This window comes from Pavona decussata, unplaced genomic scaffold (genome assembly GCF_977016875.1).
Source record: "Pavona decussata unplaced genomic scaffold, jaPavDecu1.1 SCAFFOLD_109, whole genome shotgun sequence".
NCBI lineage: Eukaryota > Metazoa > Cnidaria > Anthozoa > Scleractinia > Agariciidae > Pavona > Pavona decussata.
The window spans coordinates 176,104-200,643 of NW_028145523.1; the positions used below are offsets into that span (position 1 = coordinate 176,104).

General features: G+C 38.6%; 2 long non-coding RNA genes and 2 pseudogenes across 3 annotated transcripts; all 4 read left to right on the forward strand.

The window, feature by feature from the left end:
- Nucleotides 1-2,094: 2,094 nt before the first annotated feature.
- LOC146470878 (uncharacterized) lies at nucleotides 2,095-6,071 on the forward strand. The gene is made up of 4 exons (XR_014866926.1): nucleotides 2,095-3,623; nucleotides 3,825-4,469; nucleotides 4,786-4,963; nucleotides 5,638-6,071. It is a non-coding gene; the product is annotated as an uncharacterized LOC146470878 (long non-coding RNA).
- A 2,581-nt stretch (nucleotides 6,072-8,652) lies between these two features.
- On the forward strand, nucleotides 8,653-14,560 carry LOC146470879 (uncharacterized). The gene is made up of 3 exons (XR_014866918.1): nucleotides 8,653-11,448; nucleotides 13,756-13,769; nucleotides 13,976-14,560. It is a non-coding gene; the product is annotated as an uncharacterized LOC146470879 (long non-coding RNA).
- A 113-nt stretch (nucleotides 14,561-14,673) lies between these two features.
- Nucleotides 14,674-17,597, forward strand: LOC146470880 (uncharacterized; annotated as a pseudogene). The gene is made up of 3 exons (XR_014866933.1): nucleotides 14,674-14,742; nucleotides 16,028-16,999; nucleotides 17,543-17,597. The product of XR_014866933.1 is annotated as an uncharacterized LOC146470880 (transcript).
- Nucleotides 17,598-18,245: 648 nt separating this feature from the next.
- Nucleotides 18,246-19,164, forward strand: LOC146470881 (uncharacterized; annotated as a pseudogene).
- The last annotated feature ends 5,376 nt before the right edge of the window (nucleotides 19,165-24,540 follow it).

The following is a 24,540-nucleotide window of genomic DNA, read 5'->3' on the forward strand; positions in this document are numbered from 1 at the left end:
TGGTCTGCTTCCCATACCCTTACCCTATTTATGATCAAAATCTGCAAATTTCTCGACCCTATTATGTAATCAGACGAAGAATTTGATACCCTATTTATGACCTGATCAGCCTTAAATGGTGGCAAAATGGGAAAAAACTATTTATGACCAAGACGGCTGAAAAACCATACCTTTTGGGGCTCCACATACCAATATAGCGCACATAAGAGAGTAGTCCCCCCTCAGATGTTAAGTGCACTGCACATTTGTGACCTATAATAAGCCAATACAGTTGCTGGCATCTAGCTTTGTTCAGACCTGGGGGGGGGGGGGGGGGGGGGGGCTCCCATATGAAACAGATGGAGATGCAAATTTCAGATGTTTGGTCTCGCTTAGGGTGTTTTGGGCTAACCCATTTAGGGTTGCACATGAAGAAACAGAGACAAATAAATCATAGTTGACTTCGGATAACTAGGATGCTTGCTAACTCGAACCTCCCACTATCTCAAGTAATTTTCATTTTCATTGAGGCCATTTTCTATATAATTTTACCCTGGATAACCCGAACTTCTGATAACTCCACCTTTTTCTATTTCCCCTGAAGGTTCAAGTTATCAGGAATAGCTGTATATCTTTAGATTCATTGGTATCTTCCAGGGTAAACAAAAAGCTTGAGCCACGTCCCAGATTGGTATCCTTTAGGGGTCTAATTCCAGATTTTCAACGAGCACTCCAGCTGTTTCATTGCAAGCCCCCCCCCCCCCCCGGATGTTCAGATACTGTTGTACATATTTAATAGCAGAATTTCTAGGGCATCAGTGCTTGTCTGATGCTGTCCTTGCCATGCCAATCAACAGAAGGAGCTGAGGTGTTCAAATGAGCCAATTGTTCCTTAAATTTTCTTTCTTCGTGGTACACCTTTAGATATGCCCACTTTCGAACACGAAAGCACAACTGAACGAAAAGCTTCAGGAGTAAATTACTGTCTTCAGCAGGAAGAGATGAGGAGTAAGGCCAGGTTGGTTTCAACAGAGAAGAATTGTCAATCAATTGGTCAAGTAGTGCAATGTCAGACTTTCGAGTGCTGCTACGAAAACGTGCTAAGCTAAGAAAAGGACGGATGGAAACTTCCAGGTAACAAAAGAAAGTAAATGTTGAACAGTCCACTTGAGAAAGGCCACCCCTGGTCAATGACTTTGTCATTAAATTCGGATAAGTCATAGTCGGTGTCTGCTTGGCAACACTCGGCAGCGTTTCGTTTAAAAGCTTGATTATGCGGTCAAGCCTTGCGCATTTGGCAGTTTGGCTTGAGGACCGTGAGCTAGTATCATAATTTCTTTTTAAACGGTCTCTGGTCTTTCGGCAGATATACCCAGCAATGTAGGCGACGATATTGTTCTTGACAGGTGTGAGAAATGGACGTTGTTGTACCCTCTCTCCCATATATTCCTCGCAAATTTACAGAGCACTAACAACAGATTCGGACCGATGACGATTAATACTTTCGAAAACCATGGTAACTATTTTCTGTAGCAGCAACTTATCAGACGAAACTGAGCCAAGGTGGTTCAGTTCAATCCATTTTGATCCGAGTTCGGCAGAACTTCGAAACTGATTCAAATGCTGCGCAATATACTGTTGCCTGCTTGAAGTACTTAACAGGTTATCTCTGGCAAATGTACTTGTCCACGAGTTTTTTGCAACATATTTCAACAAGGTCTTGACTTCGTTTTCTGTGCCCTTTTGCAGTTCAGTAACAAGGAAATCTGCTTGACGCTGAGAGTCAGCAAACCCCTTCCCCCTCAATTTCACGATGTCAGATTTAGTGGAAGTAATTTCTTTCAGGAAATCCAAAATGGCTGGTAAACAGTCACGAACAAAGTACTCTTCAAATCCGAGGTCCGCGAGAATCGCCCGGGTTTTCCTCTGATGCTCCGACAGTTTCTCAGGCTTTGTTTGCCTCATCTTTCCTACAGCACCGCTGCAGTTCTCTTCATGCCTCTTTAACCATCCTATAGAGTGGTACACTCATCGGCACTTGCAACACTTTAAAGTTTTTACACATTCATCATCTTCATCTTCGTCTTCTTCGGACCCGGAGCAGTCAGACTCATCAATTTCTTCCTCTTCTCTTCCGAGCAGCAAACAATCGGGGTTTGTACTAAGAGTTTCAATATCTGGGTCGTCCCATTCCTCGAAACTTTCAGCAATCTCCATACTAAATATTTTTACAGCCAAGTGTTTTTCCTCGCTTGAAGAGAAACCGGCGATTGCTGTTCGTTTACATTTTGCAGGGGTTTTTATGACGTCACGAATTTCAACTCTGTTGCAGCCATCGCGTCAGCTAGTTTCCAATCCAGTCGTTTTATGATCCATGAAACAGACAATTCTGATTAGCTCGTAGAAGGAAAAAAAAACATCATGGAGAGCACTCTGAAGGACCTTAAACTGGAGTCTCTTAGACCGAAATTTGCTTCCGAAAATATTGAGCCTGAAAATGTGTCAGAGTTGTCCGATGAGGAGCTTTCACGTCTTGGCCTTAATGCGATCGGTGACTGTTATCGTCTCCGTGCCCTTTGTGCTAATGCTGAAAAACAACATCAGTCTGCGGCTGCAACTGCACTTAGCGAACGCATGGCTCTTTTCAGCGGACGAAGTGGCAGTAGCAAAAGGGGGGGGGGGGGGGGGGCGTGGTGATAAAAGAAAACTTTCTTTGAGAAGGACTTGGACAGTAAGTTTCGTTTGTTTAGCCAGCCGCCATCAATCTAAGATTCCTTCTCCACAGAAAAGCAAGTGCTATTCCATGCTGGACTAGGCATGAAGAAAATTAAACTTGACTTAGAGGATAAGGAGCAAGATGTATTAGAAAAGGTAACGTGTGGTGACAGGGGTGATGATGGCGAGATCAAAGGTTTCCCACAATTGAAGGAATCGGGAGGATTCGAAATAATGTACCGTGTCTCAGGTGTCAAGAACTGAAACCTTTGAACTGATCTTGGGCTGCCAGAGATCTGAAAGCAAATGTGGGGTCACAGTCAAAGTTGTACTTGCAGCCGATACAGAAGAATTTGTCGACAGTTAGCATCCTTCTACAGAACAAATCCCAAGTCAAAGAAAAGTGCATTATCTGATGCAAAGAGCTTTTAATGAAAGATCTTAGGTTTCACGTTATGATGTGCAAGACCAGGAAAGGTCTTCTAAGCTCCGATTCCGAGGATGATGACACCCTAAGTATTTATGTGTTTGCATCAGAACCACACGAAATTCAAGAAAGCATCACCTCTATAGTCACCCCAAACATCCCAGACGCTTCAACCTTCGGGCAGCCCGAGAATGCAAATGTAAGCACAAGGACTTCAACAGACCTATTGGCCGAACCAGTACTTACTGTTGATGAAATTGTGCACAAAGTGGTTGCATACTGTTTGTAACACAACATAAGCAACTTTGTTGAAATTTTGAGATGTCTCCAGAACGAGATTGTTACCTGGCAACCCCTTGAATTGACAGATGTCACACAGTGTAGCAGTGGGGAGACTCATTTTATATTAGTCAACAGAGATAAGTTACTTGATAAAGCCTTTGATGAGTTGAAGTTCCATAAGAATTACCGTGTAACACTGGAAGTTCAGTTCTATGATGAGGTTAGTTTTATCTGTTGTTAAATGGCTATTCAATTTGTCCTTACTCTCAAGGAGACCTGGAATAGCATCATTGAAAAAACTGCTATATTCAGTGTTCTTTCTTTGTTTTAGTTGATAGTTACATATTATGATATAGGTTAATCGTTTGCCCCCAAGTCTGAAAAAATTATAAACGACAAGAATTTTTGTATTATATTCTAGTCAGCTGCTGCTTTTGGGGGTCCAAGGAAATAGCTTTTTAGAATGGCCCTCTCTGAAATAAAGAAGAAATACTTTGATCAAGCAATTCGTGACCATCTAGCAGAAGACTACTTCATGGTTGGGCTAAGGAAACTTCTTGATAATTTTTTTTTGCATTGCAAGTTGATGATTCCTCCTTGAAATGTTGCTGCTCAAATAGTTTGCTTCATTGCATCTTATGGATTCAGAATTTTATTTGATTCTGATTTTTTTCACTTGGAAATGACTTCTGAAATATAAATGTGTTTATGACACAGAGGCTATGACAGTATCAGTAACCACAAGAAGGCAGTTGTTTTGTTAACAGCAAACAAATGCCAAGCCAGCCTTAAACAAAGTTCTTACATACTGTAACTTCAAAGTGATGTAAAGTTATAGTCTCTAAAGTTCTCACAGATGTTTAGGATGTAACTTAGAACAGCAAACATGATTATTTCTAACCTCATCTTTATAATGGCTTTTAATTTATGATGGTCCAGGTTTAAGTGTTGTCCAAAATGGGAAAATACCACACTTCTTAGCAACATTTTTGAGAAACCTAGCAGTACTTTGTGTCCAGCAATTCTCAACATCCAGAGAGGGCTTAAACAAACAGGTATTTACCAGGTGGAAACAGTTTTCCTAATATCAAAGATTTTTATGATGATGATTTGGAATACATGTTGAATGTTTTTCACAGCATATTGGGACAATGATACATTTACCTGAAACCATTTTAATGACATTGCTTCTTGCATACCATTTTAATTGGCTTAAAAAGTTGTTATTGTCACTGCTAATTAGACAGATCAGTCGGTGATTAGACCAAGAAATTTTAAGTTACCAGCAGGAAGATAGCATGTAAACCTAGGTTAAAATGGAAAAATACCGCAATAAAACCACTTGTTTAACTCCTGTGTGCATTGCTTCCTCTTTCTGTTAGGTGTGTAGGGCCATGCCAATATTTCTTCATCTGTTTAGGCCAAGTGAAGCCAGCGTTTTAAGGATGAAAATGCTTGCAACCTTATTGAAGCCCTGTTTCAGTGAAACTGGTTCTAACAAAAGGTAGTTTGAGAATGAAGTGTATGCGGCATTCAACAAGTACTTAAGAGAAGCAGCAAGTTGTCTCTGTTCTGCATTTTGTACTTTGAAATCACATTTTATCAGCTGCACTAAATGAATGAAATAAAAGCTACCAGTTCATACATAAGTGATTGTATTCAACCTGACCGATTACAAGAGCTTTAAAATGAGTGTCAAAAAATTCTTGGTGGGTAAGGAACCCCCAGCCTCTAATTTTGCATTTAATGCCAAAACAAATTGTTTGACATTGAAAACAAAATTGGCTCTTTATATAATTTGAGAACAATAAAATGGTATTTATGTCAAAGTTTATATCTTGTTCTCGTGATAGACTGCTAGATTTCATTGTTTCAGATAGTTTATTGTACGATCATGTTAGATTCACTCCTGTTTAAATGTACATCATTTGAATGACAATACCATTAGTGGCCAGGTCATTACTATACACTGAGTTTCAGAGCTCTATATTTCTGATGATTCGATTGCTATGTTGAGTTTCATACTTAGACTGAATAATAATGCAGGCTAGGTGCACACGTAGTTAAAGAGTACAGTCCTGATAGGTATAATTAGTGCGATTATTTTGCACCTTAAGGGCCATTTTTAGTGCTTGCTGATAATTGTTTTTCTGCGTACAAAAGAGAGTTTTTACTGTCATTTATTGCATTTATTAACAGCTGTTTAACACCGAAATACTATAATGTAACTTCAGGTGGCAGAAGAGGAGCTGTAACACTGGGTTATGTGTTGCAGTTTGTTTCTGGAACTGATGAGGAACCTGTGCTGGGATTTAAGCTGCATCCTTCACTTAACTTCAAAGAAGTGTCAAACTCATTTGTTCCCACAGCCCACACGTGCAGTGATACCTTATATCTACCCCATGCGACAATAAACACGCCTCTTCCAGAAACTGATACTTTGTTTGGGCTGTATGACCATGCATTTGTTAATGCATTTTTTGGTCATGTGTAAGTCGTTTACACATGTAGAGATAGCTGTAAGTTCGGAAGTTACCATTTGATGTTACCTGTAGTCCCTTGACTTCTCATCAGACAATATATAAAACTGCAGTGGATTTTATGTACTGGTAGTTTGTTTTAATGAACACTTGAATTTTTAGAATGGTGTCAAAGAGTTTTACTTTAGGAGAAAAGCCTGGTTCCTATATACAGTACCACTAACCTACCTGTAACATACCTGCCAGTACTGCCAGGTATACAATTCCAGTATGAGGAGCTGATTGGGTCTGCGAAAACTGCGAGCCAGCGAGCCATGGGAGCCACCGTGCGAGCCATGCGAGTCATGTGAGCCACAGTGCAAATGTTAAGAATTTTTATTTGTTTTATTTACATTCGTGTGAGAAAGTTTTGGACAAATTTTTTTCTTTGTTGTTGTTTTTTTTTTTCGTTTTTGTTATAATTTTGGAGAGAATTTTGCCTATTCAAAATCGCCCAAGATGCGCAAAAAAATAGAAACAATACGCAAAAATTTATTAAGGTTCAAGACTTCAGAAAAAAAAAAATCGGAAAAAAACATACGGCTGCACCGCTACTCGAATAGGTATCTATTGACACAGGTCATTCATTGATATCCATGTGGAACTTCATTCAAAAAAAAAAAACCGAAAAGAACAGCACTTCGATCTCCGTGTGTTGGCGTCAAGAATGGTGAGTAAATCGCGCCATTTTAGCAGGTTTGGTCTTTAGTTGAGAATCAGAGTTATTAGAACTCTGTCGGTTGGCTGACTGCTGCATGTGGTTGTCCTTTCCCTTAGACAAGTCTTTCTTCAAAACTCGCCACTGGAGTGGCAGAGGGTGTCAGTAAAACATAGGGTCGGGGTAATTTTTTTTTCTTTTCTTTCTTTTCTTTGTTTTTCCTTTTTTTTTTTTAACATCACAGGTCATTTGTGGGTCAAATAAGGATTAAAGTCAATATAAAAAAGTTAAGTCTCTAAAGCTTACTAGCTTAGGATAGGTCATTGGTGACAACACTCGATGCAGCTCCGTATTCTGGCGGACATAGGTTCCGTGAATTGACTGCCTTTTATGCTTCTAAGAAACGAAAGGAGGCAAAAGATACAAGGTACGAGACAATATATTTCCTTGAAAGTAACAAATTTCTGAACTAGAATGTGCGCGATCTTACTATGAACACCCCCACGATTTTCGACGCCATTTTGACGAGTAGGCAAACAGGCTTAAAATAACAGAGTTTGTATGGAAATCCGATGTCAAATAATTTTCATAAAACATCGCTGCTGAAAAATTCATGAATTGGAAACTTTTAGCACTAGGAAAAGGATTTTAGGGAAAAAAAAGTGGAGGGATGTAGCTGTGCCAGAAATTGCCCAGTCATGTTTTGAACTTTCCATACATTTGTCTGTAAAGCGAACCAGCCGTGAACTGCTACTAAAAATAGCTCGCTGGAAAAAATACAGGAAAATGTACGGAAAGTTCAGAACACGATTGGACGCTTTCTGGCACAGTTACATCCCCTCCAATTTTTTTCTTAAAATCCTTTTCTTAATGCCAAAAGTTTCCAATTTATGAATTTTTCAGCAGCAATGTTTTATGAAAATTATTTGACATCGGATTTCCATTTCAAGCCTGTTTGCCTACTAGTCAAAATGGCTTCGAAAACCGTGATAAGGCCTATTTACATGTCAGTTTTGATGTCGGCAATGAGATTTCAGAGTTCTCGTAGAAATTTCCCTAGTTTATTGACGGTATAAAACTATTAATTTTTCTTTACATTACAGCACAAGTATTTCAAGAATAACAATTGTCTCTCAAGTACTTTGAGTCTTTTTTTTTTGTCAGTTATTTCGTCTTTTTCGGAAGCACTTCCAGAGAAATGTTCTACATGCCATTCAAATGCCGAGCTTTACAAAGGAATTTGAACGCATGTTTATTTCATTCTCGGAAATAATAGTCACGCGTGACATGGATTGACTGTAACAAACGAGCACGATCATGGAAGGTGGCGGGGGTGTTCATAGTAAGATCATGCACATTCTAGTTCAAGAATTTGTTAGTTCAAGGAAATATATTGTCTCGTACCTTGTATTTTTTGCCTCATTTCGTTTCTTAGAAGAATAAAAGGTAGTCAATTCACGGAACCAATGTCGGCCAGAATACGGAACTGCATCAAGTGTTCTCACCGATAACCTATCCTATGCTAGTAAGCTTTAGAGACTTAACTTTTTATATTGGCTTTAATCCTTATCTGACACAAATAACCTGTGATGTTGAAAAAAAAAAAAAAGAAAAAAAATAGAAAAAAATGACCCCGACACCGCGTTTTACTGACACCCAGTGTCAGAGGCTGGTTTCGAGATAGCATTCAACCCACCAGCTGACGGCAAATGCTTCTGTTACGCTGCTTCTTTTCAAATCGAATTTAGTGCGACAATATTGACTTCGCTCATCTTTGAGTACTCATTTATCATACCTTACAAGATTGGAATAACACTGACAATCAGTCCTGACGTGTCAATTCACAAAAAACTGAAATATGATGGTTTGCGTTGTCCCACTGTAAGAATTAAATATTGCGATGTTATTCATCTTGTTCCGATGCTCTTGTTCTTGTTCTTATGTGAATGTAAATACAACAAATAAAAATTCTTAACATTTATACCGGTGGCTTGCATGACTCGCGTGACTCGCATGGCTCACACCTTGGCTCGCATGGCTCGCTGACTCGCAGATTTTTATCACTCGAGCTGATTCCATTCTATATTGCCGGAAATGCTTGCAATGTTGATAAAGTTCTACTTTGCAGGTACACTAGCAGTTTAGACTTGCAGAGTTTACAGCAGCTATGTTGCAATAAGGTTAGCAGGCTATATTTAAGGCAATCAGTCATTAGAACATTGCAGTTGGCATGTAAGTTAAATAAGTTTTGAAATTGTTATTGCCAGCGTAATCAATTTTATATTTTTCATACTCAATGATTTTGTACATTGAAACATTCATTTTGTTGAAGTTAATGTAACAGGAATGCATTTTGACAAGAATACATGTTATTGTAGTGTCACTGTTGAGTTGAATACACTGTTATTAAAGCATCCATCATTGTTGTTCTATTGGACTTCCTGGAACTGCCACTGTGTGATTCTTGATTATTTCAACTGATTTCAAGTTTCAAGTAATGCTCTACTCCATAATTTTCAGTCAGGGGGGTGGAAGGAGATGACTAGCCAAAACACTTTTACATTGATCAAAAAGCAGCAATGACAGGAAAGAAAGAATAGGCCTGCCTTCAGACTCATTCTCACTGTCAGTGTCTATAATACCTTCTACCCCATAATTATCTATGGCTGATCCCACCAGTTTAATACCCAATGGATTTTGTAACTGGCCTGATACCCATATACAGATCGGTGAGGATCTTGCAGTTCGCATCCTGTGGCGTTACCACTCCCGAATCCAGACTTTTAGCTTTTCATTAATTAATGGTAAATAAATATGGTGAAGTGCAACCAGGTGAATCTCATTCGGAGGATCAAGAAGTCCTTCGTCTTCCATGAAGTAAAATAGTCTGTAAAATAGTCCTAAAACACTTTCAAAAACATCCCGCCATAGGCGTTCAATTCTCTGAGTCTGTGTGCTTTTTCCAACTATAGCACTCCCTCTATTGATTCCTCTTCTGGAAATCATGTACTCAGCAATGTCAACATTTTCCATGCTCTTGTCAGTTCTTATCCTACTCGGCAGGCCTAATTCATCTACTGCATCCAATAAACACTTCAGAATTGTTTCAGCTCAGTTGTTATCCATGCATGAAAGCATGACAGGTAAGCCGCTAAAACCATCAATGCCCCCTATTACTACCAGATGCCAACGTACAAGCTTATGATTTGTATCTATTTGCCACAAGTGATTGGGACCCTGAACATTATAGGTCCTTCGACGTAGACGTCCTCTCCTCCTGTTTTTGACTCCCTCATGATCGACTCGATGAACGCTGTCACGAGCCTCATCCTCTAAACCTTTATTCCCCGATCTGCTAGTATTTCCTTTAGCAGTCCCTCTCCACAAGAAAGATATTCCCTAGCTACTTCCTCTACAACTTCATCAAGCTCACTTTCTGTTATTTCTGTGAATTGAAACTGACTGAGGCCGAAACGACCCATTCTACGATAAACAGTAATTTCTGAAACAGAAAGTAACGACGCAATTTCCTTAATATTAAAGCCATCCTCCAGGTACCCCCCTAAAACTGACTTGGAAATTAAATACTCAGGAGCGCCACACGCTTGTGTTCCTGGTTTCCTTGGCGGTGGACTGCTACCATAGTTGAAACACTGTAACCTTAAATTCATCATTGCGTTGCGAACTTTCACACCTAAAAGTTTCATTTCTTCACAAGATAGCTTACATATTTGATCCACAGTTACCTTTTCACGCCAGATGTTCTCAATAAGATGCCCAAGGTGCATCTTATCAAGTATAGTTGACAAAGTGTCGTTGCTTGTTCCCGCCATTATTTTGATTCTTCCACACGGGGAACGAGAAGGGATTGGGACCCATCTAAAACCGGTCTAACCAGTTCGTGATAGCGATTAAGGCTGTATACTAGAGCTTGGTATTGCAAGTGAGGCTAAGAAGACAAAGACGAAACCACATCACGTAATGATCGAACCACATAACAATGGTACCAGACCACATAACAGCGTAACCACATCACATCATGACAAGAGCACAAAAAATAGCGTAACAACCTCAATACATCATGATAAAACCAGAACACATAATGAAGTTATTACAAAACGTAATGATAAAAACACATCACGTCAGGACTGCATTACAAAACATGATGAAGAAACCACAAAACGTAATGAGGTGACTACAACACATAATGAAGAAACCACACAACATCATGTATCAACAACCACATAAGAAAGTTATGGCTTTCCATACACTTACGTGAGTCTTTGAAATTGTTCGCTCGATGAACGATGTCAAAGTGTTCCTCGACTCAGAATTTTCCAATAGAACTCTTACTAACTCTTTAGGATTGTCCACGTTCATATTAACTGAAACAATGTTGGACAAGATAAAAAAAAAAATTGAAAAGAAAGGGCAACTCGTACTACACACGGCCAAAACAAGGCTTGACGAAAAGTTACAAATTGCGTCAAATCAACACACGCAAACAAAATGACACGCTATTGAAATGCTGTTGTGTCGTTCGGTGGGAAACTTCTAGTTTTTATATGCACGACTTTTTTCCTCAATCCTTTCAGTCCAGGCCTGAAAAGTTTGTTTTCAAGTTACGATACGCTGTTAAAAAGCAACAAACAAAAATAGAATGGCCGAAACACTCGTGGAGCCGGCTATCGCAAGCGCTTTTGTACCAATTGCCAGGGATGTTTACGTGCACGAAGAACTGTCTACAGGCATCACAAAATGTTTGGGTTTCATGCCTCTGAATACATAAATGTCAGTGAAGAACCAGTCAAGAAAGTCCAAAGTTTAGATGTTGACGGAATGGTTGTGGAACCTAAAGGGTGAGTCCAGTTAATTAATATTGCATTTTCGAATTTTGTTTTTTTCATCGACACGGTCGCACATCTAATTTTGATTTAAGTTCTCTCATTAATACTTATAAGTATTAGCTAGAATTAAATGATATGTTTCTTTCTTACCTTTTGAGCCGCTCGAAGTTGTTATCTTTTCGAGAATTAGTCTTTGTAGCTCTTTGTAGTTTGCGGTCAGGTCGATTGCTTTCAAACGTAAACATTACGCATTCTACAATTGGAAAATTTATCTGGACTGAAATTTTGGATTGCGGATCTTGGAATTGGATTCTTGATTACCTCATTTGAGTACAGTAATATGAAAATATTAAAAAATGAGTCCCTCTCTTAAAAACGAGGATGTTGAGAATGCTAGAAATCAGATTCTAAAATCAGTGGTATTGGTTCTTGTTCATTGAGTGATTTTGTCTGCAGAATAATTATTCAATATTTATAACCACCCTCTACAATCACTCCCACACATCACACAAAATTACCCCAATTGATTTTAATGACTTTTATTTGACAATTGTATCTTTGTTATGTGTAGATGAAAGATGAATTTCCCCATTATGCGGAGAAAAATGTAATGAACTAGAGTTTTGGATTGAAATTTTTTGGAAATGGATTTAATAGAAGAAAAAGTAGAAATATGTAGGTATGTGGATTCAATCAAATGAAAAGACTTGTAAAAAGTTGCAGACAACAAAAATTAGTCCTGATCATTGCACTCTTTCTTTCACTTGAGGACATATAGTTTAAAGATGTAAGATCATAGATGGCTTCTACGGTGGTAATAATAGTTGAAGACATTTTATGGTATTTTTAGTTTTGTATATATGCCATAAAGTTTTTATTATCATACTTTTTATTATTGGAATGTCCTTTTTTATATGATCTCTATAATGATTCTCAAGATATGAATCTTTTGGCCAAGAGTACGGAAGACATGACAGGCAATGAGAATAACAACCAAACATGACATATACTGAATATTTCAAAGGTGGGTTACAGTAAACATTTACATTCATCAAATAAATCTATAATTTATTATTCTGAACCCAGCTTTCCAAACATGGTTTATATCTAATCCCCGGGTAAGGAGAGGATGGGGAGGGGCGGCCCACTTCTTGAAACCTTCACCCCATTTCCGACCAAAATATGTCATTTTTCCCTACCCTATTTCAGACCTGACCCAAAATTCAATACCCTATTTCAGATCACAATACATGTTTTTGTTAATCAAAGCATACTTCTAACCAGATGAATGATAATAAAAAGATGGCGTCTTCTAAAAATCGTACCCCGATTCTAGACCAGACATTATCATATTACAGACTAATAGGGTCACAATCTTTTCAGACCTCAATGGTTCAAAAAGTATACTCTAATTAGGGCCACACATACCTATACAGCTTTTTTAGGAGACTACCCCGACCCCCTCGGATGCAATCTTGGAAGTATTTGTGGGAGTGTATACAGTACGTTTTACATACACTCTATAAAAATTGGAGGCTCTGACCCAATGTTCAAACCCTAATGGGGGGCGGGGGAGATCCTGAGTACTCAGTTATAAACAAGAAGGTGTAAAGGCTTTTTTTGGTTTAAATAAGACATTTGAAGAGCTTTTCCTGGACTAGGCACGGCCAAAAGTGACTCATGGAGTCTACAAATTTAGCCTCATTGGCAGCTTGAAGTCTCTATTAAACAGAATAGACAAGGCTGGGTTCAAACTAGTCTAATACACGCAGACGTTTTTTGGATTTGTCTTGCATTCCAACCCACACACCCATAAACCGTCTGCACAGGAGGATAGGTTGAAGCCTTCACACTACAATAATCCAAATGAGGAACATTTGAATTGAGCAAAATCTTAAGTTTAATAATTTTACGTAGAATTGCTTATTGTTGTGTGAATTAGCTCAAAACATACTTATCTACCAAAATGTGGCCCTTTGATTTTTAAATTATTGCATTGTTTTCAAATCCCTATGAAACAAAATGACAGCAACTGTTATCCTTGACAATCCCATGAGAGAAAATAAACCGAGGTTTTTATTTTGAGATTTATCACAAATGACAATTTATGAAGCGTGCTCAACATTTAATAGGAACAATGACATCCACCAATTTACATATAGAATCATATCTAATAAAACTAAACCCAATTTAATTTACAGTAAAAAAGTGGATCATTAATAACCATGTAAAAGGAACTTTGGCTATTATGGGCATGTGAATGACTTTCACGGACTATTATGTTTTGATTTATTTATCATAATTCCCTCTATTAATAGAATGTGAAAGTTCAGGCTTTTCAGGTGAGTCAATTCAACTGTATTTGCAGGCTGCAGGTGTCTTATCATCCTCAGGTGCCTTATTGGGCTTACCTGAAGTGAACAACAGAAGATATTAAAATTAAATTAATAAAAAATTCAAGATAATACCTTTATGTTAAATTATTGCTCTTTCCATGTAGGAATTAAAACACAAATTGAAATATTTGTTAAAATAATTATTGTCCCAGGTGAGGATCAGGAAGTGGATGTATCCATACATCTGGATATGAGTGACAGTGTTGGTGACAGTAAAGGTAATGCATGCTCAATTTCTGGAAGAACAGCATAAAATCAATTCTGAATTGTTGGTCTCATTATTTTATCCTCTACAGAGTCAAACATTTGCCATATGAGACGCGCTTATTTTGATTGACCTTCTGCAGGTGGTTCTCAGGAATCTCAGCAGAAAGATGGAGATATGGACAAATGATTTTAATGAAATTTGGTACGTAATGAATCAAATAGCCCAGGTATGGGACTCCCATATAAACGGGGCGGGGATGCTCATCTGAAAATTGAAATTAAACCCCTAAAGAGACCAATCTGGGGATGATCCAAAGCTTTTTTCGACCCCTAAAAAAGACCATTTTAAAACAGATCTACAAATAAAAACTACAGTGATCTCTTCGTGTGCAACCCTTGATGATAACTTGGCAGCTAAATCTAATGGTGTTTTATCAAGAACACACTAAATGTGATTAAAATCTGAAATTTACACCCCTAAGCAAGCCAAACAAATGTCCCCACCCCTTTTAACATATAAAAACACGAGGAACACAAATCTCCCCCTTCCCACCACCCCCATCTTCAAAAGCCAACACACACACCGCTCTCAAATAATTTTTGTTGGTAAGATTATACTACACTACACTGTTTTGCCATTTTTTAGGTGAAAATGACAGTGATTTTGAGGACAGTGCTAATGAAGAGGAATTAGGCATTAATACTTTAAAAGGTAAAATATTGCACCTCCTAATTATTATAATCTATAATCTATACTTTTAAATTAAATAAAAATCAGATACTTATGATCAAAACTAACAATGAATTAAAATTATTTGCCAAAATTATTTGCACGCTTTCGTTATCAAAACTTTTTACGATATTTACTTAATCAATATATATATTGATTGAAATATATTATATATATATATGCTTTTGTTTTGTTTGCGGTGTTAGTAATGTTGTAAGTGAAGATAGTAGTTAATAGTGTATACAGCCACATTGTAAGTAATTAAGCTAAGTAATTGTATGTTTGAAACACTATTTTTAATGGCAAATAGAGTTTTGTATTGTTAGTAGTGTAAGTAATCTGTATTGAAAGTATTGTAATGTAATGCAAGTAATGTGTTCTTGAAAATAAAGTCTCATTTTGCTATAAAAAAAAATAATAAAAATAAAAAGACAACAACAATGAATTTTGTACTTAAAACTAGTATTCCAGGATTTCCATCAATAAGGAAGCTAGGAAATGTGTAATGTTATTTAAATTATTCAATAAATCAGAACCAGATATAAATGATGCTTTTCAGACAGAGACACAGGACTTCATACCGGCATACTTAGAGTTGATTCCAATTGGAATCGAATCTATATGACCTTCAGATTACTAGCTAGTTCTGCTGCTCTGCCCAGTAGAAGATCTATATCCAGACTTTTGTTTGAGGGATGGGTTGCAAGCTAGTATAGTGGGACAAAAAGCCACAATTCCATAGGCATAAGAAATGGATGGGTATCAGCTCTACATGCATTTTTTTTTTGCCATTGTATTGTAGAAGATGGCAGATGTGGCGCCTGAGACGTTGTCACAAAATCAATCTTGAATCAGGCTGATTAGTATACAAAAACAAATAGCTAGTCTGGACCCGCCTAAGCTATACTACCCAGCTGCAACAGCTGACTCGTATGAACTTAGACCACTATAAATCTCAATTCATACCATAGAATTATGGTTTCTATCATACAAAAATGCTTTTATAATACCCGACTCATCAACATTCAAACCATAGCAGTGAGCAGGATGCTCAAATTATTACTTGAACCTAGTTTAATGGTGTAAGTTCCCACAAGTCTTCTGTAGCTCAGTGCTAGAGCATCTGAAGTAGTAATCAAAACATCATAGGGTCAACCTTGACTCTCGGTGGAAGCAACTCAAAAGTTTTTTTTCCCTAGATAATATGCATGTTCACAGACTGGGTTACAACATTAATTCCATATATTTTCTTTGGTACGTTCTTTAGAAACTTTACAAACATCGGATTTAGATGAATCAGAAGAAGGTTATGTAGAAGCCCAAGTGAGAGACAATGACAATGAGGACATGGAGGAGGATTTGGAGGAGGCCGACAATATGGATGAAGAGGACAAGGAGAAGGCTGATAACATGGAGGAACAGGACAAGGGAAATCTTATTTGTTGGATTTCGCTATTACTTTTGCGTCTGAAGCTGCAGTATAATCTATCTAATACTATGTTTTCTGTACTGTTAAACCTGATCTATTTTATTTTTTGGGTAATTCACCACCCTCTTCACATCTTTTTTCCCAAAACAATTAATGACCCAGAAATGATCGCAAATTTAAAGGTTCTTGATAAAACAGTAATTTTTGCTGTATGTCCGAACACAAAGTGTTCAGCTCTCTACGACATGAAGGATATTTGTTCAGAAAAGAATGGGATCAAGAGGGCGGCAGTTTATAGAAAAAAAAAATAATGGGTAAGAGGTGTAACACAGAGCTTTCTTTTGAGAGGAACCTATCATTTGGAAAGACTAAAATTGTACCTTACAAAACCTATCCCTTTCTTGCACCCTCGGAGTGGATAAAGTCTTTTTTTTTTAAACAAGAATTTATTACTCTAATAACAACCAGCCTGAACCTTCAGCAACTGAGTATAGGGACATCTGGGATAGGCGAATTCTTCAGAAGTTTCTGATGGACCCAGAGGACAGAACCAAAGCCCTGCTGAAGAACAAAATGAACCTGGCACTTCTTCTCTACTTACTTTTTCAATCCATTCCAACGTGCAGTGTACTCCTGTGAAGCCCTCTACATTAGCGTCCTTAACATCCCAAAGAGTAATAGGTACAAAGCAAAATGGGCCATGCTTATCGGTTTGATACCTGATCCATCTGAGCCAGAGGGTCACATCAATACGTATTTATCGCCAATTGTTGATTATTTAATTACTATGTATGCTGAAATTCGAATCAGGTTTACGCAACACGACTCAAATATTTTTTGCTACTCAAACTTTAGACGTGGATATCTAAATAACCAATCAGAATTTCGAAAAAGCCTGACACCTTTTTGTTGATTGATGCCTTGTGAATAACACTGTGCAGCGATTTCGTTCTTCGCGCGGCATTTGATAACCGATTAATTCAATGGAACGACCATCGGTCGATTCGAGGTTCTACAGGCTCCTGGCACTTAAAAAAGGAAAAGATCGCTCAATTATATTTTTTATAGGAAACTACATTTATTAAGCTTTATAATGATATACAGTTTATTAAAGGTTTATTAAAACTTGCGCGCGTACGATTTTTTTTCCAAAGGACACCCGCGAACCCAGGAAGTATCCTTAAAAGGCTTAAATGGAGGCACAGAAATAAGAGAACACCACCTGGTAAGTGTTGATTGGTATTATTTTGCAAACAAGAACCATGCTGTTGACAAGCTATCTGGGTTACCAGCACTGAAGAACAATTTCTATTCTCGAGAACATATTGTAAATGTAAGGCGGTTGATACACAGAGTGGCTTTACTTCCAGTTAAAAAGAACTACCAGTTAGTGGCAAATCTTAGTTGATGACTTGAATTCTATTCCGTCACCGCACGTACTAAGGGTTCACATGATATAGCATTGCGCCTGCGGGAACTCAGTGTGTTGACACCATTACAGCGAACCCTTTGGTCAATTTTCTGGCAGTCGTTTTTAGCAATAATTTGCTAGCCAACTTCGGGTTGCAAGATGCCAGATAAAGAAACGGAACATTTGACGAGTAAAGAAACGCCGGGGTGGAAGAGAAAAGCACAAGATGCTAAAAACACAGCCGAACACTTTGACGTTCATGTCAATGTCGAGAAGAATGGCGCCAAAGTTGGCGCTTCGACTGGCTCGCCTTGTGATGAAACGCCTTCGACATACCTTGTTGCGGCCGTGAAAGAGGGTTTTGCCCAGCTGTCGGGCAATATGGTTAATGCCATTTCTGAGGCATGTAAGTCTTTTAAATCCGACCTTGGGTTTTCTTTCGAGGTGAATCACGAGAGCTCTGAGTCAGACCACGAGGATGAACCCTCCGCGAAGAAGCGAGGTGACCTAAATGAGCAACGCTTATCTAAAGAATCCAGCAAGAAAACCCTTGATGTCGACAAGTCTGTTGGAAATTTGCTTCAGGGATCTCATAGCGCCTCTTATGAGGGAAAAGCGAAGTGCTTAATAGCCTAAAAAAACTATTTACAAAAGGAGGTAACGGGTCTGAATGTGGACAGCGAACTGGCGAGCATTATAAATACCTTGATAAAAGATGGACTGCCTGAGGAAAAGCTCCAGGACAAAATGAACAAATACCACCGTCCTGGAAACTGTGAAAGCCTAATGAAGGTACGCATTAACCAGGCCGTGTAGAACAATTTAACCCCACCTGTGAGATCACAGGACGTTCGACTTCAAAAAATACAAACGTCACTATTGAAAGGTATGTGCCTTGACTGTCATGATAAACAAACTTGTGGATCAAATACCTTCGTTTCCAGCTGGAAACGAACTGCTTCAAGAGGCTACTGATGCCTTTGCTCTGATTGCTAATGCAAATACTGAGCTTAATCACAGGCGTAGAGAGTTTATAAAGCCTGATTTGCATAATGATTACAAGCATCTAAGCTCTTCATCCCTTGCCATCACAGATCAATTATTTGGGGATGATTTACCGTGGCAGGTTAAAGATTTGACAGAAGACAATTGTGTGGGAAAAAAGATGACCACAAGTAGTGGGTCTTTTACCAGGTCTCAATGTGATTCTAGAAATCCTAGAAACTACACCTCCCGCTCCTCAAGCCATGGACGGGGATACCGGAACACATGGAAGCCTTTTTTAGAATGCGTGCTACAACAATCAACAAACAAACCCTCCAAGGAAGACAAAGCAAGGAAAGATGAAATAGTCACTAAGAGCTGGGATCCTGTTTCTTCTGTTGATGTTGAGGTGAGCAAACACCTACAGTTGTCTAATGACTTTATTGCTGGGTGCCTGAAGCAGTTTTCCTCCCAGTGGCAGCATATTACCTCTGATCCGTTTATTCTTGATAGTGTGCAACACAACAAAATTGAATTTCTTGCTGAGTTTCAATTGAAAAATTGTTGCATAAAGGAGTGATTGAGGAAACAACCCACTGTGTTGGTGAATATATACCTACTATATTTATTCGCCCCAAGAAAGATGGCACCTATAGGCTCATATTGAACCTAAAAAGTCTTAATGATCATGTAGAGTATCATCATTTCAAGATGGACACTTAACAATCTGCTACCAGGCTTATGAAGCAGAACTGCTACATGGCATCTGTAGATTTGCGAGATGCTTATTACTCGGTGCCTATCGATAAAAAGACGATCTGATGTAATCTATTTTTAGAATCTGTGCGCAGCGCTATTCAAGGTGGCTCATCAGTGTCGGAGTTTAACCTGGTTTCTATAGCAGTAAATGACTACTTTCCCACGGATGAAATGCTAGTCCATGACAGGGTTATTTCCTAATGACATTATGCCAATAACATGGAAAGGGTAACTGTGCACTTGGACCACAGACCATATATAGCTTATTTCATTTTCTGTAGCTACATGTACTTCTCTGTGGATGGGATAATCCATCACTGGGCTACCGTGACAACTACACATACCTAAGGAAACAACAAGAACCTGAACTTCTGGTTTTCAGATATGAAACTCATATGCATTCGCTGTAATAACCATAACAACATGAGTTGTTCTGATAAAAGACTTCTTATCATTATAAGAACTGACTAATGATCTCATTACCAATGACTTCTGCAGAAAATGAAGTCAGTCTGTTTATTCAAGTTAGTCGTCTTGCAGTGTGGTGCATATGTGCAGTTGCATACATATGTTTAGATACATGTTCATTTATTACCGTGAACTATGAATTGATGTGACTATTTCTATTCAAGACAGCACAACATGGATATGTTGAAGTGATAGTTAAGTATGGTATTTAATTAAGTAGAACATAAAGAGGTTTTTCTTAGTTGCAAGTAAAGGTACCTCCTGCCTTTCAAGTAATTTTTGTAATCCAAAATAATTTGTACTGTATGAACTCTATTTTAGCTTGATAAGAAACAAGCAAATCTGAGAAGAGCAGACTACATACTGTTTGTGAACTATTATTAAAAGTGCATTTGAATTTTGGACAGATTTGTTACTATACAGCACCCACCTCTCCCACCCCAACCTAAGCCGGATACTTTAACTTTTATAGTACTGATTACTCATTTACACATCCCTTTTTCTACCGTACCAAACGATGTGAAATTATGATTTGGTACGGGTAAAAGGCTCAACATCTTGGTACGTGTAATTTTTTCATCCGAGCCATGCCAAACTTTTTCTGCAGTGTGAATGGGGCTTTAGTGAAATAAACTACCAATCAAATATTCAAGTACAGTACTGAAGCAAGCTTACCATACAAGGTCCATCCATGCAACAATTTCCATATCTTTAATCGTCTGCTTTAAGGGGCCGATTACATGGCAAATTTTGGCCCGGGCTGAGATTTCAGCCCAGTTTCCTGAACAAATCTTCTTAAAACGACGTTCGTGATTACATGAAGAAAGTTTCAGCCTAAAACGGGCTGGAAATTTCAGCACGGGCAAACGGGTTGAAAAACCTCATGTAATCAGAATGAAATTTCAGCTGGGCTTAAAAAGCCAGGCCACCTGGGTAGAAAAGTGACCTGGCCATGCGCAATGATTTGTTTTCAATAAAACAAGATGGCGGCTACCAGGTTTCAGTGGAATAACGGCGATAAAATCGAAAATCTTATTCAGTGCCTGGCGAATTACAAATAAAAAATGGACTACCAGAACAGTGACTTCAATGCAGATAAGGTGAAGCAATATGAAGCTGTTCGGGAAGCGATGGCCCAAATATATGAGGAACCAACCATTACACCTGCCATTACACCATTGCCAGAGCCAGACCAGGTCGACGAAACTGAGATGCCCAATAAAAAAATTGGAAATTGAGTGCTAACAAGTTAAATATTTGATGCCATTTTGATTTCGGTTCACTCTTCCTGCCAAATTTCATATTTGGCGCACGGGCTGAAATTCGCCATGCAATCGCAACAAAATTCCAGCCTGCCTACCAGGATGAAATTTCAGCCTGGGCTGAAATTCGCCATGTAATCAGCCCCTAAATAAAACATTTTCCACGTGAAAAGGTACATATTATTTGGATGGAAAGTATTTTTGTAAACAATTGAGAACAGGTCATACCATAAAAGGTGTCTTCTTTTGCCAACAGATCTAAAGTCCTTTTCACAAAGGAGGCAAAAAATCCATGACCCAACACAAATACTAGAAAACCTCGTACCAGTCCTCTTCATTTTTGATTCATTGAGAATTTGCTCATGCGTTGTACAAGTCACTGGCACAGATGCCGGTAAACTTGCGGTTAAAAAATATTTCAGTTGTTTTTCCGAGTTCAGGTCAGCCATCTTCAGCGTCTAACAGAAAAAAAGTTTTGAATTGCTTTTTCTTTTTTAATTAGGGTTATGATTCCACAAATGATTTCATTACAGTGACGAATCAGCTTGTAATGATTCGTAGTACATGCATTTCATACGTTATGATTCCACCGATGATTTCACCAGCGGATGAAATCATAATACATGATTCCAGTACGAATACTATCAAGCATAATGTACTCATCATGAAGCTCCCCCAATGATTCCCCAGCCTGGGAAATCCATATATGCTAATTCCAACGATACAATAAAATCAGTACATGAATTAAAAAGAATGATTCCTAAGGTAAATTTCCTGTGATGCCGAGTGCAGTCCATGACGATCTATCACGTGACTCTATAGTACAGGGCCCTTACATAAGGCCACTCCCTTTAAATAATAGTTCATTCAGTCATTTCGATGTTAAAACTGCTTCTTTTCGCGTTTGCAATTCTTTGCCCCATCGCTGTGCCGTTCTCCTTGTGGCTGACCAGGTTCCTGTTGTTCCTGACGTTCACCAATTACAAGACGCCCTAGCTGTACTTTCAGCCAAAGCTGGAGCTACGCAAGCTGCTCAGAATGCTGATGGCGCCGAACTACCCGCTGTTGTTGCTCTGCCAGCTCCCCCTTTTCCTGAACAAATTGCTGACGTGGTTGGTAGTTCCTTGCCTTCTGTTGGCCTGCCTCGCTTTTTTTTATATTTCTTAGCGAGTTTCTTTTTCTTGCTTTGGTGAGTTTGTTTAGTTGCTAGTGTTACTGCTACTTTGTTTTACTAAAAATGTTACAGTTTATCGGTCTCACTCAAAGTTCTTTTACAAATTTCTATATGTCATTTTGGCCTCTCAAGTTTGTCTCGGCTCTAGCATTACTTTGAGTTTATAGCGTCCTGGGTGTTGTAGTGAATTTGTTTCACTGTTCATGTTGTGGCGATTTTGTCCTAGTCTGGTGTTGTGGCGAGTTTGTTTTGCTGGACTTGTTATTATCTCGCTCGTTTCATTTCAGCGAGTTGTCTCACATGAAATTCACGCATGGATCCCTTTTAAGTTAAGATGTATCCTAAGTATCGTAATAGTCGGCGTATTCCTCTTGAAATTAGGGACTTTAAGATACAAGACGAGAGGGCTGTAAGGTGTGCGCCGCGAGAGCTGGACGCCAGCAGGAGTAGCTCTTCATGGACGAAATAAGCTGCACATGCTCAAGCCATTGTCATGCTGGGGTGACGTCGAGTCGAGAACTTGGTTTGGCAAGATTTAGCGTTCTTAGTAAAACGTCAGTATTTTATTCTTCTGGCCCCAGCTCCTGGAAAGCCGATTAGCACTAATCGAGGATTAAATCGCCTTAACCCAGGAATAAAATTTATCTTTCGATTAGTTTTTGTTCCTGAAAGCCCAATTAGTACTATCCAAGGGATAAACTAAGGGTTATAATTAACACACCTAGCAAGTTTGATTAACTCACTAATCGGGGAATAAAGTTGATCAATGTTTGTCAAAACAAACGAAATGGTAGACTTAGTAATCCCAGTAATTCCTCCAAAAATACGCAAAAGAAGTTTACATCAGCACGAAATTTTTTTGACGTTTCAGACGAGGAACTTTAAAGCAGATACCGATTTGGTCGAGGTTCTATTGAGTTTTACACGGCAATCCTTTAAAACAATCTGCAGCGACAGACAAAGAGAAGCCATGTCGCTGATGCTACAAATTCTTGTAGCGTTGCCTTTCTTTTTGAGCTGCATCTTTCTACAACTCATCGGTGACATTGTTGGCCTCCCGAAATCCTCCGTCTCAAGGGCGGTAAAAGTTGTGTCGCTTGCGCTGGCCCAGAGGTAGAATGAATTCATTTTGTGGCCGTCTCCCGACGAACTGCGAGAAGTCAAGCGAGGGTTTTATGACAAGGGAGGGTTCCCTGGTGTACTTGGTTGCGTTGACGGGACCCATGTGAGGATTCACGCACTGTGCACAAACGAAAACGACTTTGTAAATCGGAAAGGATTTCACTCAATCAATGTACAAGCAGGGTGCAAACATATAGGTAGGTAACACAAAGTGAAATAAATGAATCATTTATGCTAACATTGTACATATTTCCAAAGTAGGAAAATTTTCAACCAGGGAGAGGGGGTGGTGGTGCAAGCGATCTTTTGAGAAGTTGGATAAGGTTACAAAGTTTCTTTTAAAAGCATTTTTTTCCTCATATGGAGTTGTATGAACAGACACCTCTCGTCTATATTATCTTTGTCGTGTAATTCGCTTGGAATCCCGTCTTACCAGAGAACAGCCTCCCTGAGAACAAATCTAAACCCAACACCTGGCCAGATGTCCAATACGCAAACCTTGCAACGGCCGAGCTTCTCCTCTGGCTCGAGAAAAGTGCAACCATCATCATGGAAGAACTCGGTTGTAGTAGTGGATGTGGGGTATCTGTAAAATGCGGACCAGATGGCAGCGGGTGGCGGATGGGAAAATGCGGATGACAAAATAAAATAAAATAAATAAATTAAAAAAATGAAAAAACGAAATAAAATATAAAGTATAAATATACAGATTAACAAGAAGAAAAAAAACTTGAATGGAAAATGACAACAACAATTAACAAAGGACTAACGTTACCCGAAAAAACCACCAGTAAACAAAGAACGGCGCTGGGAAATCAAGTAGGGTTTGTTCTGCTTCACAGCTACCATGAGCCATCAGGAAACCTTCCTTTTCGTTTGCAAGCTAGCACTCTTGCAGGGAACAAAATAAGTCAGGTTTAAATATGCAGCTTCCAATAAAGCGAATTTCACTTTTTCACATAAAAAGTATACAATCGACGCATTATGAAGAGTATATAAGGAAGCCAGAAAAGGCAACTAATTCCAATAATAATAATAATAATAATAATAATAATAATAATAATGCAAAACTCAACTATGCATATGTAGGTGGCTTTATCGACGTAGGTGGCGAATTTCACTTTTTCACATAAAAAGTATACAATCGAAGCATTATGAAGAGTATATAAGG